Source organism: Amphiura filiformis, chromosome 11, assembly GCF_039555335.1.
Source record: "Amphiura filiformis chromosome 11, Afil_fr2py, whole genome shotgun sequence".
In the NCBI taxonomy this organism is placed as follows: Eukaryota; Metazoa; Echinodermata; class Ophiuroidea; order Amphilepidida; family Amphiuridae; genus Amphiura; species Amphiura filiformis.
The window spans coordinates 4073886-4089739 of NC_092638.1; positions in this window are offsets into that span (position 1 = coordinate 4073886).

Below are 15854 nucleotides of genomic sequence, written 5' to 3' on the forward strand. Positions count from 1 at the left end.
TCCCTTGTCATTTGTTAGTCTGTTTGGTGATGTTCTAATATCATTTTACATATGTCTATCCCTTGTAAAGATGCAAACAAGATTTTAGATAAATAGCGCCATCGTTGTTCAACCTTTCTTAAAAATGACTCAGTTTTACATGTCATCAAACAACCGTGTCCTCTTCATGCGTAAACTTGATGCTGCCGGTTGGATGGATCGTGTTTAAGTGATAGGTAAGTTTCTGTGTGCTGTCCTTTTGAATGATTTCTAGTACATCATCCACATATCTCCTCCAAAATTTTGGTTTGCAATCAATCGGAGCTGTCATGATGGCTTCTTTCTCCAGCCACTCCATAAAAAGGTTGGCAACAATTGCTCTAACAGGGCTACCCACAGCACCGAACATTTGGCGGTAAATGTGCCACGGAAACTGAAATAGTGGTGGTCAGGATGAATTGAAGGAGTTCAATGATGTCACCGGCGTTCAATTTTGTTCTTTCTTTGAGTGTATTATCGTCTTCCAGTCGGCTCTTGATGATGTCCAGACATTTCTCAATTGGTGTGTTGGTAAATAGCGACACTACGTCGTGCGAATTAAAAATATCACCGTCATCAATGTAGACACCTGTCATTTCCTCGGCTAGGGATTTGGAATTGACCACATGGTGTTCAGATGTGCCTACTAGTGGAGCAAGGATTTCAGCAAGTGCTTTGAAAGACGATCTAATTTCTCCTTGTGTCTCAATTTTGTTTTGTTTTGGACCGATTTTCGCTTCGTAACCAAATGTGCTTCAATGTGTTCACATACTTCCGAGTCGATGTTCAGTGTTTCTAGATCATTTTTCTGTGATTTTTGCGTGCGTTCTAAACATTTGATTTTGTTGTTTACAACACGAATACGCTCACCGATTAGGTCTTTCTCCGCTTTTTTGATGATATTTCTTGCCTTTTCCGTGTTGATTGGACAGCGGATTTTGAGGCTAGATTCTCTCAGTCACGTATATGATCCACTAAAACCAACTTTCAACCCTGCGAGTGAGAGTGCATCCAACCTCCGCGGGAAACGCAGTGGACCAGATCACAATAGACACCTGTGATGCATCTGTTTACGGAGATCATTCTGTCTCATTACAACACTTCCTGTGGTTTCCCCATGATGTCATATCTACTTTATTTATCAGGAGTTCCCTTAATGGTGCAATGCACTAAACATTGAGCAATATGGGAAATCCACTATGATATTAAAAACTCTGATTGAATCTCCCCTAAAACATGCTATAACACACACACACAAATTTGCAAAGTTAAAAGGGCATTTCGTGATCCACTGCATCATCATCCCACTTTTCGCAAAAAAAGTTGAGATTTTTATATCACTGGAAACCTCTGGCTACATAATGTTTAAATACAAAAAAATTCTTGCAGATTATTTCGTTTAGCAAAGATATCGTGAAATTAGAATTTCGTTCTGGTATACCAGAACGAAATTACAACACATTGTCTATGGAGCAGTGTATACACATAATCATGCATAACTCGCAAACGCAAAATCGGAATCAACTGAAATTTTGGGAATAAGCTTTTTTCGTGGATATCTACTGAAAATGTCATAAAAAGAGGATGCTAGGATCACGAAATACTCCTTTAAATAATTAAATTAAATTACTCAGGGCACATCACAACAGCACAACTTGGTAACAAATTGATCATTTATATGACTCTTGTCATTTGCCGACAATCACATGGTTTTACCGGCCGACAACAGTCCATTTTTCCAACAAATTTATACATTACCCATATAACCCCCCCTCCTCCCTCAAGCTGCGGCTATGACTTCATCCACACCCTAAGGCCGCTGACTTTCATAATAAAGACTTGCAACTAATGGAGTTTACGTATAGTTGCTGACGGAATCAGTGTTTTGCACTTTGCACACTCCTAGAATGATATTTGAATCTATACTTACATTTGAGGTCAACTTATGGTCTGTCAATACAGCTTATTGAAATGAAACCATTTTGATTATAATGTTTAACTAAGTATGTGTGTATCTAAAAAAAGTTACAATGATAATTATTTCTTTACGAAGCAAAAAGATATCAAAAATATTTTGGTGGTATTTAGCATTATATCGGCCATGCAATTACTGGAGTAATACAGCTCAGAAATTTGGAAACATATTGTTGTAATGGTAGGCTTCAATCTAAGATAAAACAGAACATGAACAATCGGACAACGCCTCTTTAAATGGGATAATACATGTATAAATGCGTTGGGTAATGAAAGCGAGCAATTATATTTTTCTGTGGGTTGCAACATTTTTGCAGATTCACGCTGTACATGTTTAATTATTTATACAAATGCTACTATTATTATTGTACTTTGTGTCTTTTTCAGTTCGATAGTGGTGGTCCTTTGATGTCTATCAGTTTCAATGTTTGGTATTTGGTAGGCGTCATCTCTAGCCAATATTGCGGCAACACATCAGGCATATTCACTCGTATCACCGAATTGGAATCATGGTTGGATCCCATATTTGATGATAGAGATCCCAACAGTAAGATTTGAGTCTGATTTCATAAAATATTGTCAAAATTACATAATCATACTTTGTACATAATGTGACCCATTCTGCACCCACAAAACCTGGAATATATTGGCAAACCTGATTTTGAGACATAGCGACTTTATTAATGTCCGCTTCTGCCACCGATGTACATGTATGGCGTACCACAAGGATCCATTTGTGGTTCTTCATCCTTTTCAAACCAAGATATTTTTTGAAGCATGCCTATCTTAGGTTATTTAGGTAATACGCCAGTGCCCACTCGTCTTTGTTAAAATCGTGCATTTAAATGAATAAGTAAGTAGCTGTTGTACGACGCTCGTGCGTTTTATATTCATAGTTTGGATATGAACGAATACGTCCTAAATCATAAAATATTGAGAAATTCATTGATGATCTTTATTGTATAACAATGAATAAGCGACAAATATAGAAAAATAGCAGCCCTGTGGTAATTTTCTAACAGCAACTATTGATGATGAGCTGTGATGTTAAAAGAGGGAGAGTATTTCTCTTTTTTTTCAAAGAATTCACCCCAAAATAATTCGGTGATATGTTTTGTAGTAATGTTTCCCTAACCTTAATTACAAATATGGTAATCAGCGGGGGCTGTGTCTGTATTATACCCGAATTGTTCTCTCTCCAAGTGCCATCTTACGACTAACGCAAAACACTTATCTATGTACAAATGTATAAATGTATTAAACTAATTCAGCGTGGCTTCACGGTTGTTTGATGGTATCTCATTTTTACGAAAAAGGTGAACAATGATTGCGCTATTTATCTTTAATCGTGTATTCATTATTACAATTGGTAGACACTGGTGTGCATTAAAACATCAGAAAAAGAAATACAAATAGCAAGGGGTATTTCAAAAAACCTTTTATCATGAAATATATTAAAGGAAAAACTTATATTATTTGGCTAAATTAAATTTAAAATAAATGTAAATAGCGCCCTCAATTTGCAAACAGTTTCTGGAATAAAATAAAGAAATGAAAATATATTTAATATATATATATAAAACAATTTTGGCTAAATAATATTCAGCATTTAGTAACTAGTAGTTTCACGCCTCACGGCGATCGTCAGACTATTGCTCTGTTCTATAGTCTGACGATCAATAGTCTGACGATCGCCGTGAGGCGTGAAACTACTAGTTACTAAATGCTGAATATTATTTAGCCAAAATTGTTTTATTAAATTAGCTCTACCTTGTTAAAAATTGGTATTGAGCACTGTGAAACGACTATCGAGTGACTATTTATGTTAATATATATATATATATATATAAAAAAAATTAAAAAAATAAAACAATTTTGGCTAAATAATATTCAGCATTTAGTAACTAGTAGTTTCACGCCTCACGGCGATCGTCAGACTATTGCTCTGTTGTTGTTATGATCCTTGATTACGGAACCGAAAAAATATACGCAAAGTAGGCCTACGCGGATAGGCCTACGCATAAAGACGCGTGGATATGAAACATACGCAAAGTCGATCCACGCGGATAGGCCTACGCGAAATATGAGGTCAATAATCAAGTCACACAATAATAAGGTCATCAAAATAAGGACTCATAAACAAACCGAAACCGCAAGGAAATGCAACTGTAGAATCAAAGCAAATTGTCCCTCCGTGGAGAATGCTTGACTGAAGCAATAGTGTACAAGGCTACTGTAACATCTGATGTGGAATCTAAAGTATACATAGGACTTTCAGGAGGACCGTTCAAAGATCGATTCCGTAACCATACGAAGTCCTTCAGACACGAGAAATATGAAAAGGAAACTGAACTTTCAAAACATGTTTGGAACCTTAAAAGAAGTAGGCCTAATTCCAATTATGAAATCATCTGGGAAATAGTCAAGCAATCAAACACTATGAGACGAGAATCCGGTCAATGCAATCTTTGTCTAGAAGAAAAACTTTATATTCTAAAAATGTCAGAAGAAACCCTCTTAAACAAAAAATCCGAACTTATCTCAAAATGTCGCCACGCAAGAAAAAAAAGAAGTAGGCGCAATTAAGTTGTTGTTTTGATTTTTGATTTGCGGTGCCATTAAATTTTCGCGCGAAATTCACATCTATTTCGCGTAGGCCTATCCGCGTGGATCGACTTTGCGTATGTTTCATATCCACGCGTCTTTATGCGTAGGCCTATCCGCGTAGGCCTACTTTGCGTATATATTTTTTCGGTTCCGTAATCAAGGATCATAACAACAACAGAGCAATAGTCTGACGATCGCCGTGAGGCGTGAAACTACTAGTTACTAAATGCTGAATATTATTTAGCCAAAATTGTTTTATTAAATTAGCTCTACCTTGTTAATAATTGGTATTGAGCACTGTGAAACGACTATCGAGTGACTATTTATGTTATATATATATATATGTATATATTATAATTAGTGTGATAGCTGTTGGTATTGACCAGGTTAAGAATTGAACATTATATGTTTTGTTAGGATATTTAATAAATTACCACATCAAACAAGCGTGGGTTCGAGCCACATGCCAAGACGGTGGATTTCATCTACATTCTTTTGACCCGTTATTCTTGTTTCGTGTGCATTGAATGGGATCTTTTTTCGCTGGAATTTTTTCTTTGTTCCCCATAAAAGAAAGAATCACTTATCTAGTGCTAATACCGTATGCGGTAGTGATTATTATGAACATTTCAGTATACGAATGTTAAACATAGTTATTGAAAATTCAAAGCCAAAATTTGTATAGGAAAGTTGTTCAACGTTTATGCCCCGTGTTAATCTCCTCATGTTATCAGCGTACATATAGGGTTAGAACAATTTCCCTCTCTTTGTTTTTATTTTATTTACTGATCAGTAAGCTCAGAAAAAACCTAATTTGATTGTTCAAAGCAGAGTATATTCAAATTTTAATTTCAGGCCATAAAATAGCACAACACACCTTGGGGCTTAAAAGCCCCAAGGTGTGTTGTGCTATTTTATGGCCTAGTGCGAGCAAGCGAGCAAAGGTTTGCAATTTTACCCCATTAAAGCTATTTGGGCCCAGACCACTTATGTAGCCTGCCTATTATAGCGTTAATACGCTGTCAGGTCAGTTACCGATTTAATGGCGGAAGCCCTTTGTCCCGAGCAAAAGATAACTCTCGATGAATAGCGTGTCGGTAAATCAAATCGACACCAAGGAACAATGCGTTACGTAATCTATTGCCACTCTATGTTTATAAAAGCTCTTTGGTATTACCTGTATTGCATTCCATCAAAGGAGATCATAATACTTTACTCACTGTTTTCTAAAACAGTCCATGGCCAGTTCTGATTTTAAGCTCTCTTGAAACTGGTTTTTGAACCTGGAACATGTCGGCAGATAGAGGCCCTGCATGCTTTTATCGATTGGCTCCAAACAAAGGATTTGAACCGGTGTCCTTCATGGCGTGTGTGAGACGAACTCTCGCAGTAGACTGCAATCATGCTTTTGTTGAATGCATTTGAGAAGTCCGCCATATTTACGGTATGATGCCTCATATGCACAACCTCTATTGATTTTGATACTTTTTAATATTGGTAATATCTTAAGTATTTTAAGTTTTGATGTTCTAGGTCTGGGTACTCAGATTTGTTTAAATCAACCGCTTTTATCATATATTCAGCTGTTAGGGATTGTACAAGATATCAATACACATGCCCGGATGGTTGGTGTGCAGATTATGTAACAAAATGCAATGGTATCGCCGGAGATGGTTGCAATAACGGAGGTGATGAAAGACTTTGTGGTAAGTTCTATTATTCCTTTTTCAGTATGCTGTGCTGTGTATTATTTTGGTATTATTCATTCATTCATCCATTCATTAAAGGTTTATTACACAATTGTCATAGCAGTATAAAAACTGAAATGCAACAATTTTACAAAAGTATACACATATAAAATATTAAAATACATAAGTATAAATGCTAAAATACAATGTACATATAAATACAGCAAAAACATGAAGAAAAAAGCAAATTACATAGTAAAACATCCACACATTCACTTTCACCCATTCATCCACATGTACACCCCCACACACACCTCTGCATCCCATGTCCACTCATAACCTATCACTACCACAAGATCACACCCACTGACCTTACACACCACTTATTCAAACTCTTTCTCTACTCATGCACTAGTGACTACATACTCAAACTCCTTCTCGGCACACACATACTTTCATAAATGAATTACTTAGCATATTAAGATCGTATTAAATGACAAAAAATGAATGAGAGAAACAGAAAATATATTGCACATAATAATGTTTATAACATTTGGTGGAGATGGGAGTGAAAATGCCAATAGCCCTTTAAAATAATTAAAAAGCTAAAAACTAGGAGTCTTTTTATTCCACATATTGGCCATGTACACCAGAGGGCTTTTCTGACAACGCAATGTTCTACACCTTGGTACCGACAATTGGTCAGAATTTCTTAAAACTCTGCCATGAATGGTGCTCTTCTTTGGCGGTACCCAACTATGGAAACGCTCAGATTTGAAAAGCGAGTTGAAAAACTTCAAACATTGTTGCTCACGTCTCTCATACATGGATGGCAACTTACAAAGCTCAAGTGCCTCATCATAGGTTGTATACTGCTTGCCAACAATGATCCTACATGCTCTCTTCTGGATTCGTTCCAAAGCGGCACTTTCGTCGATGGTCAGACCAGGGTGCCACACAGGGGCAGCATACTCAGCTAATGGGCGTACGAACCCAGCAAAGATAGTAATAAGATCATCTGTTGGCAAGTTGAAGCGTTTGAGAAGTTTAAGCATATACAGTCTACCATTTGCTTTTTTTAGCACTTCAGTAACATGGTTACCCCATTTCAGATCAGAACTTACATGGACACCAAGTATTTTTGCAGCTGAGACAGACTGAAGGGGAACATTAGCAATCATAAGTGGTTGGTCAACTGGGTTGTTTCTCAAGAATGACACTTTCATAGAAGCACACTTTAAAGGGTTAAGCTTCATGTGGTTTTGCACCGCCCAATCCTGGAATTTGTCAAGATGAGTCTGCATGTTAGATGCATCATTACGTGCTCTCGTCTCAACCAAAGTTAAATCATCGACATATTTCAATGTCGTAATGGAATTGTCCATAGCGGCATCATTAACTACGGTGACAAAAACAAGTGGGCCAATGCGTGTGCCTTGAGGCACACCACCTTTCAACTTAACCCAATCATATGCATATATGTTTTAATAAGAAAATTTTGCTCTTATGAGTCTCGGAACAGCACCAAATATTTAAAGTAAGACTTTCATCATAACATTATGTGGTGTGGTGAATCTAATGGCCAATCTTGTGGATTTCCTGATCCAACTATGATGATTAACACAGTGCAGTCATTGTTATTAATATTTATACTCATGTTCAAATGTCACTCTCCTGGATTAAAAATCTGTACAAAATTGCTGTTTGCAAAAATGCTTCTTATGCCATCTATAGAATCAGCAAATTGAGACGCTACTTGGACGCGGAGAACACTGAGAAACTCATTCACTCGTTTGTCACATCCAGGATTGATAATTGCAATAGTATCCTATATGGACTCCCTGACAAAGAACTCAATAAACTGCAAAGAATCCAAAACACCTCTGCTAGATTTCTCACCTTAAGGGCTGGGGTATGAGCGACCTTGAAGTACAGGTATCTGGAGAAGGGAAGCAACGAGTTACCCCAAATCACAGCGACTGGTAGTGACTTGGCCGCCGAGTGTTAATATATATTTATTTTGGAAGGTTCGTGTTTGTTTTAAATTTTGGGGCGTTTTTCCAAAATTTGATATTTTTGGTGATATTTCAAAAAGCGACATGCCAAAGACAAATCTTTTTGCACATACTTTGTTATTGCTAATACAACTCTTTTCTGCATACCTACGTTACAATTCGTTTTGGTGATTTAGTAATATTATAAATTTTGTGACTGCATTTTGGCGTTTTCGATGCGATTTTAGGCTTACTGTGATTTAACGTTGATATCTGGTCTTGCTCCTTTTATAATTTCACTTTGATCGTCGGCTTTTGTAAATAACAGAATGTAGATTGGCTCTTTTTTCATGATATATTTAGTTTGTATTTGCATGTAACAACCCAAAACTGACCTCTGATTTCAGGGTTGAAGGCTGTTTTCGGAATACCCGTGGACTCAAACAAGTGCACGAGTGGCGACTATGGTTTTATACTTCCCGCATTGATGATTGCGTCTACGCCTAACAATATACTTCTTTTTATATGTTGACTGTAGCTGGTATATACACTGGTATACAAAGAATTGGTTACATGTCAATGACCATTAACTTCAGGGATAGACCCTTAGATTATTTATGCGCCTTTCTATCATGCAGTATCTTTACCCGCAGACATGTGCCCGTGTCATGTGCCAATATTGCGTAACGTTAAAGGTTAATACATTTCTTTGACTTCGAAGAAACTGTGTATGTGATTCTATGGCCTAGCGGTCTAAGGCGTTGTGGTTTCTAAGTTGCTGTTCTGGGCGTCGCTTGTGCGAAACCGTGCGTCTGTCACTTTTCTTATACTGCTTTATTTTTCCAACGTTAGGGCCTAGAAAAACTAATTTATAATTTCTTTTCTTTATTATTTATTTATTTATTTATTTATTTATTTATTTATTTATTTATTTATTTATTTATTTATTTATTTATTTATGTATTTATTTATTTATTTATTTATTTATTTATTTATTTATTTATTTATTTTTCGATGGATTATTTGATGATTGAGTGAGCAGATTTATCGATTGCTACTTTAGTTGTGGGATTTCTATTTGATTTTGAATGACATCGTACATTAGTATTGATTTTTTTCCGTGAGCATTATCAAAAATTAATATCACAGGTTTTAGTGCAGATAGAAAGTTGGCTTAGTGATACTATCCGTTGATACCTATGCCTATTTTTTTAAAGACTTGGAAAATGTCTGCAGTAAGTTTATTTGGCGCGCGATCTCAGTTATTCATTTTCTGATGGCTGTGCCTCTTACAGACACCCTCCCTCTGGAATCCAAACCACGGTTCGCTCATTACACCTCCCTTAAGCAGAAAGCACGATCATATTACACCTGTAATGATTCAATTACACTGGCTGCCGATCCGACAGAGGATCGTTTTCAAGCTCATGCTTTTAACATACAAGGCATTGAACGGCGAGGCCCCTGTTTACATTTCGGAACTTATAAAATCATATCAGCCATCTCGGACTCTCAGATCGGCCTCACAATACCTACTTCAGGAAGCTCCCGCGAAATCAAAAACATACGGCAGGAGTTTCTCAGTGGCTGCACCAAGACTTTGGAACCGGCTTCCTCTTGCCATTCGCAATTCGCAGACAGCAACTCAATTCAAATCGTGTTTAAAAACACATCTTTTTAATGAAGCATTTAACAACTGAGCGTACTCATGTTCCGTTTCTGTACATTTGCTCATCGGAATTGTAAACTGTTTTATCTGACATTGATTGCTTATACTATTGTGTCAATTTTACCTTGTATGATATGTAGTTGTATAATAGGGTCTTTTTAGCTTGTGTTTATTTGATATTTTGCTTTTGCAGGCTTGCTGTATGGTTTTTAATGCATGAATGTGCTTATATGTAATTTGTAAGTTATAAGATGTTGTTAATGTCATTTAGATTTTAATGGGTAAAGCGCATTGATGCCATGCTTTATGCGCTATATAAATTCTTGTTATTATTATTAAAATGTTGAACCCGTAATTTGGAAAGAGAAACACATTTAAAAAAAATGTTTTTTAATGTACATAGACTAGATTTAGAATTGATGTAAAAGGTTCATTTTTGATGGAGCACAAAAAGGTTTTTTTCCCATTGTTTAATATTACGTCATTCATTACACAACAAATTTTACTTCAAAACGTCTTTGAATTCTTTAAATATGTAGGAATACTGTATGCAAAAACTTAACTAACCTTAACTGTTAAGGCTGATTGTTTCACCAGTGTTTGTTCCGCATTAGACATTCCACTTGTTCCACATAATAGTCACCTCTAAGGCCAATGAAAATGATCACCAACAGAGACCTGATTACGTATGACTTTTGAAATAGTGTGCGGGTTATGACACTAGGGTTAAGCTGAATTTATACTCAATCGCCGAGCGATTGCGATAAAATGCTTTTGTAAAGCGATGGGCAATCGCCGAATTTTGCGATGCATCACCCGTCACTTTTGCATTTATACTTACCACGGCGATAGCGATTGCAGACGACAATTAAAATATTCTAAATGCCACAAAATACATTTTTAAAACATCAGTTGCTGTCAATAATTATTGCTTTGAATTAATTCATCACCAAAAGTTAAAAATCGAGAAAGGTAAATTTATTAGCTAAATGATAGATCCAGTTGGTTGTATATGATTGGTTGACGCATTCACGTGTCAAGCGACGAATCGATTGATCGGCTTGACGCTCTGGAAATGTTAGTAAACACTGAGCATGCGTGAGAATCGCTTTTCTGCAAAAGCGATCGAGTATAAATTCAGCTTTAAAGTGAGGGTTATTTTTTACTTTTTCCAAAAGTGGAATGTCGAACAATCGGTCAACCTAATATTCACATTGTGCAACTAACATATATATCGTATGTATTCACTGAATGTATTTTCAGAGGGATACAATGTATTCTTTGATCCTTACTTATTCAACCAGCATCTTGATCCAAATTCAGTGATCGGAAGTTACGACGTAGCAGATAATACTGATTGCGCGAGACTCTGTCTGACGTATCCATTTGAAGATCAACCTGCTTGCTTAGCGTTTGACGTCATCACTAAGAGTTCAGGAGGACCAATGCCGTACACCTGTAATTTGGCTGGGAGTAGCTTCAACTTGATTGACATGCCATTCAACCAATCTGTACTGCATTTCGAGATTGAAACATTCCCAAGTAAGTAGATTAGCAAGGACGCTTGATGCTATTAAAGTATGCCCCATGCTGCATACAATAAACTTCACGGAATTTTATAGCTAATGAACTGAACCAAGAAGAAATTGATGTAACGTAAAAAAATCATATGGATATATGTAGACAAAACATGCACAATTCGCGGTGTGAAAGTGCTACCACATTAAGACATTAGACATCTATTGTCACATTCATGGGCATATCAATTTTGAGAGACTTGTTTCAGTGGACATGAAAAGAATTATAAGAAGATAAATTCTGCAGCAGTAATCCCCTGTAATTTGTCTAAAACTGCTACAGGCACAAAATAAATGACCAACAGATAAATGACTGACTATCATTGAAGCCTGATTTCCGCAGATTTGTTCAAAATGCTGAAATTCGCCATTAACCTGGCGTCGACATCACCGGCATAATCATCATTATACTCACCAACGCCATTATATTTAACAACATCAAAGACTTTACTTATTCTATATAGAACTATATAGAAAATATTTTAGTTCTTGTTCAATAAATTTCAAAGTCCGATTTGGTGAAGCAAACATTGCAATATCCTACCTTAATCGTAAGGTCAGGGTAACGGAGATGCAGCGGTCTAAAACGTCGACTCATAATTGCAATTTTGCGAAGTCGTGGGTTCGAGTCCCCGCGGCGTCAACGTGTTGTGTACTTAGGCAAGGCTCTTCACCCTGTATTACCTCTCCCTACCAAGGAGTACAAATGTGTGCCACCTTTAATCAATGCCTTGAAGGTAACATGTTCAGTGGGGATGTGTAGCGATCCCCCGCAGCAACATTAGAGGGAGGAGTTTTGCCCAATCGCTTCGAAAGACAGATGGGCACTCCGGCCTGTAAAAATACAGGTTCGTCTCTTTAGAGGCCGGTCGAGTGCAGATCCGTCGGAACACGCTTTTCAATACAGAATAAATGCTAACCATATCGTAACATCATCCAAGAAGCAAAAGTTCATCTCCCATTGAAAAAGCGTTATCCGACTGATCTGCAGTCGACTATTCTGTTACCTTTACCATCTGCTCAATTAAACCATTGGCCAGGATGCCCGATTCAGTCCTGATAAAATAGGGTCTAGTGACGGCATCTAGGGCAACTTTGTGAATGATAATGGATTTATATATAGTACTCTCACATTTTACATCACTAACTAGATATACAGATAATATAATTGAAGACAGAATTAAATAAAACTAGTTAGCTTATGACGTTCTGTCAACCAGACCAAAAATGCCGTACTGCGTAGGTCAGCAACCAATCATACCTCGCTTTTGCCCTGACGTCAGACGCAAACTAGTCTTTTTAATTCGGTCTTCAGTTATAACATATGTTTACTTCCTTTTCAGCCCCAGATCAACTGTCGCCAATTACTGCCCTATATGGAAGATTTGCCACGACGAGGTTCATTTTTGATCGCAATATTGAAGGAGCGTCACAGTATTGGAGGTTCGAGCATGGACTAGAAACAACAGGAATCGCACCGGGCATCATATTTAGATTCGCCGTTGTGCATGAAAATAACCTTGTATGTCAAAATACAATCACGATACGAGATGGACCTGATGCATCTGACAACATAGTTTATACTGAATGCCTGGATCAGCTTCCGACAACAAATGAAGGGATTTTTATTCCAGGACGGTTCGGCAATTTGCTGGGATATACACAGAATGTAAATGATCTGGGCTTCGTTGCCAAATATACTGCAGGTATGGAATACAAATTAACTATTTTAAACTATTTTACTACAAGAACTATTTTAATTGGTTAGGGGCTAAAGATGTCAAATATTTAGCCAATCAGGGGTACTGTATGAAAGACAGATTCATGTCAAAGTTTGATTCAGGCTTGTTCAAAAATGGGATAATCAAATAATATCATGTCATCAAGAGTTCTTACAGTATGTATAGCGATATGATCAGAGAAAACGGCATAATGTAACTGAACAACTTTCCAGTCATTTGCAGTGGAATTGTTGCATTGGTCCGTTATAACACCAAGAATTCACAAGCTTTATATACTAAAATGTAATTGTAATCACAATTTTCTTTTACTTATATTTGGTATATTGGTCGTTGTTCACATTGTTGTTGTTTTAACCTTAATTCAATTTTAGTAATCACTGCAATAATTTGGAAACACACTGCCGGTGCTGTTTAGTTCGTGTTTTTGTTTTTTTTTCATGTTTATATTGCCTTATGGAAAAACGGCTTTAAGTATTGCCGTTTTCTCTTTCAAATAAGTTGATAATACACAATGATACATAATGAATGAGAGTGCGCACATTTAAATAAATGATCGTTTGAATTATATTCTTTCAGTTTCCTATTGCAGTGGCGAATTCAGCACACCAGAAGGCTACTTCATCAGTCCCAACTATCCCAATCCATATCCATCAAACTCTTTATGTTCTACAAAAATCACCTCGCCAGCCGGTACCAGGATCTCAGTCTTTGTCAACGACTTCAAGCTTGAAATGAGCAGTACTGGTGCATGCATCGACTCGTTGGCAGTATATGACTCGGATAGTGCAAATGAAGAAGCCCTTGTTGGAGTCTATTGTGGAAGCCTTATACCACCTGTCTTCACTGCAAGTGGACAAAGTCTATTCTTTGTTTTCCACTCAGATAGTGCATTGAACTATCGCGGTTTTACTGCTTCGTTTATGTGGGGTGAAGGTAATAACAATGTATCATTTTGTATGGGTTAAAGCCATAAGGCAGAGATGTATCATTCGTGTCCGGTCTCGGACTCGAGTCCGGACTCGAGTCCACTTTTTGTTGGACTCGGACTTGGCTCGGACTCGGACACAAAAAGACTCGGCTCGGCTCGGACTCGGACACAAAAGGACTCGGACTCGAAGCCGAGTCCGGTCCGAGTCCAGTCCAATATTAAATCCATGTAAAATGTGAATTGATTATCTAAAAATGTCAAAATAGATCTCAAATAAAATGTTGACTTCACTTATTTGGCCATCAATTAATTGGGGGATGTCAAATCTGTGATCTGTCATGTATCCTACATATCCACCAAATTATTTAGATTTATAGCAGAATCATATTGTCACCATTAATGAAATAATTGATAATTAATTAAATACATAATTTTATTAAATATTTGAACTACATAAAAATATCTAAAACTTTTTTCATGGAACTTTCTAATCCATTAAACTCTTAAAGAGATATAAACATGCACACATACATCTCAGCTCCCACTCAGTAACTGGTACTCATCCATAGGGCTAGCTAGGGTGTCCAATGTTTAGAATTAATATCAAACAACCACATTTTTCTGAAAAGGTGAATTTCTGTTAATATTATTATTATTATGACGATGAATATAACGATAACGATGATGATGATAATGCCCGGTGATGATGATGTTATTTTTCTATAATGTATTTAAATACATTGCCCTTCATTTACATGTATGCTGCACCACAGATCCTGGATCTGTGCTGCATACAAGTGAACTGTGAGGTTACATGTATAGTGTCACACACACACAAATACCCCCGCATGACTGCTGTCTGATACATGGTAGTTTTTACCTTGGGGAGTTACCTATACCTGTTCATGTGTATGGGTCTTTGAAGTGAAGTGTGTGTAGGCTGTTGGTTGGTTGAATCTTTGAAATGTCAACTGTGTGGGGTGGGGTGGGTAGGGTTTAGTAGGGTGGGTGTGTATAGGGGGAGCGGTGTGTGGTGGTGGTGGCCTCCTTTTTCTACAATTTTGTCATCAAAATGCCGTAAAATTATGCGGAAACTTTCAAATTTTCTTTTTTTTTTTCAGCAAATTTGTATTGGAAATTTTAAAATTAGAAACAAAATATAAAATTTTGCTCCATTTTTTGGAAATGTTCCACCTGATGACCCAGTTTTTCAAAATGTTACACCAAATGACCTCCTTCTTTCAAAACTTTATACCCTTACACCTTTTCATTTTGTTATACCCAATGACCCATATTTATACAAACAGGGTCCTAAGCAATGCCAGTAGGCAGATACCACATTAAAGTTGAATGACCCCCTCCCCCACCTCCGGGCATGGACTCTGACCGAGTCCGGACTCGAGCCGGACTCGAGTCCGGACTCGGGTCCTATTTTTGTTGGACTCGCACTTGGCTCGGACTCGGCACCCCTGGACTTGGACTCGAGTCCGGACTCGGACACAAAAGGACTCGGACTTGGCTCGGACTCGGATACAACTGGACTCGGCTCGGCTCGGACTCGGACGAGCTGGACTCGGGTACAAGTCTGCCATAAGGTAGGATTTCTGTAAAATTCAAATTTTGTTATTCTTACCAATACTGCCAGGAAGGATATCTG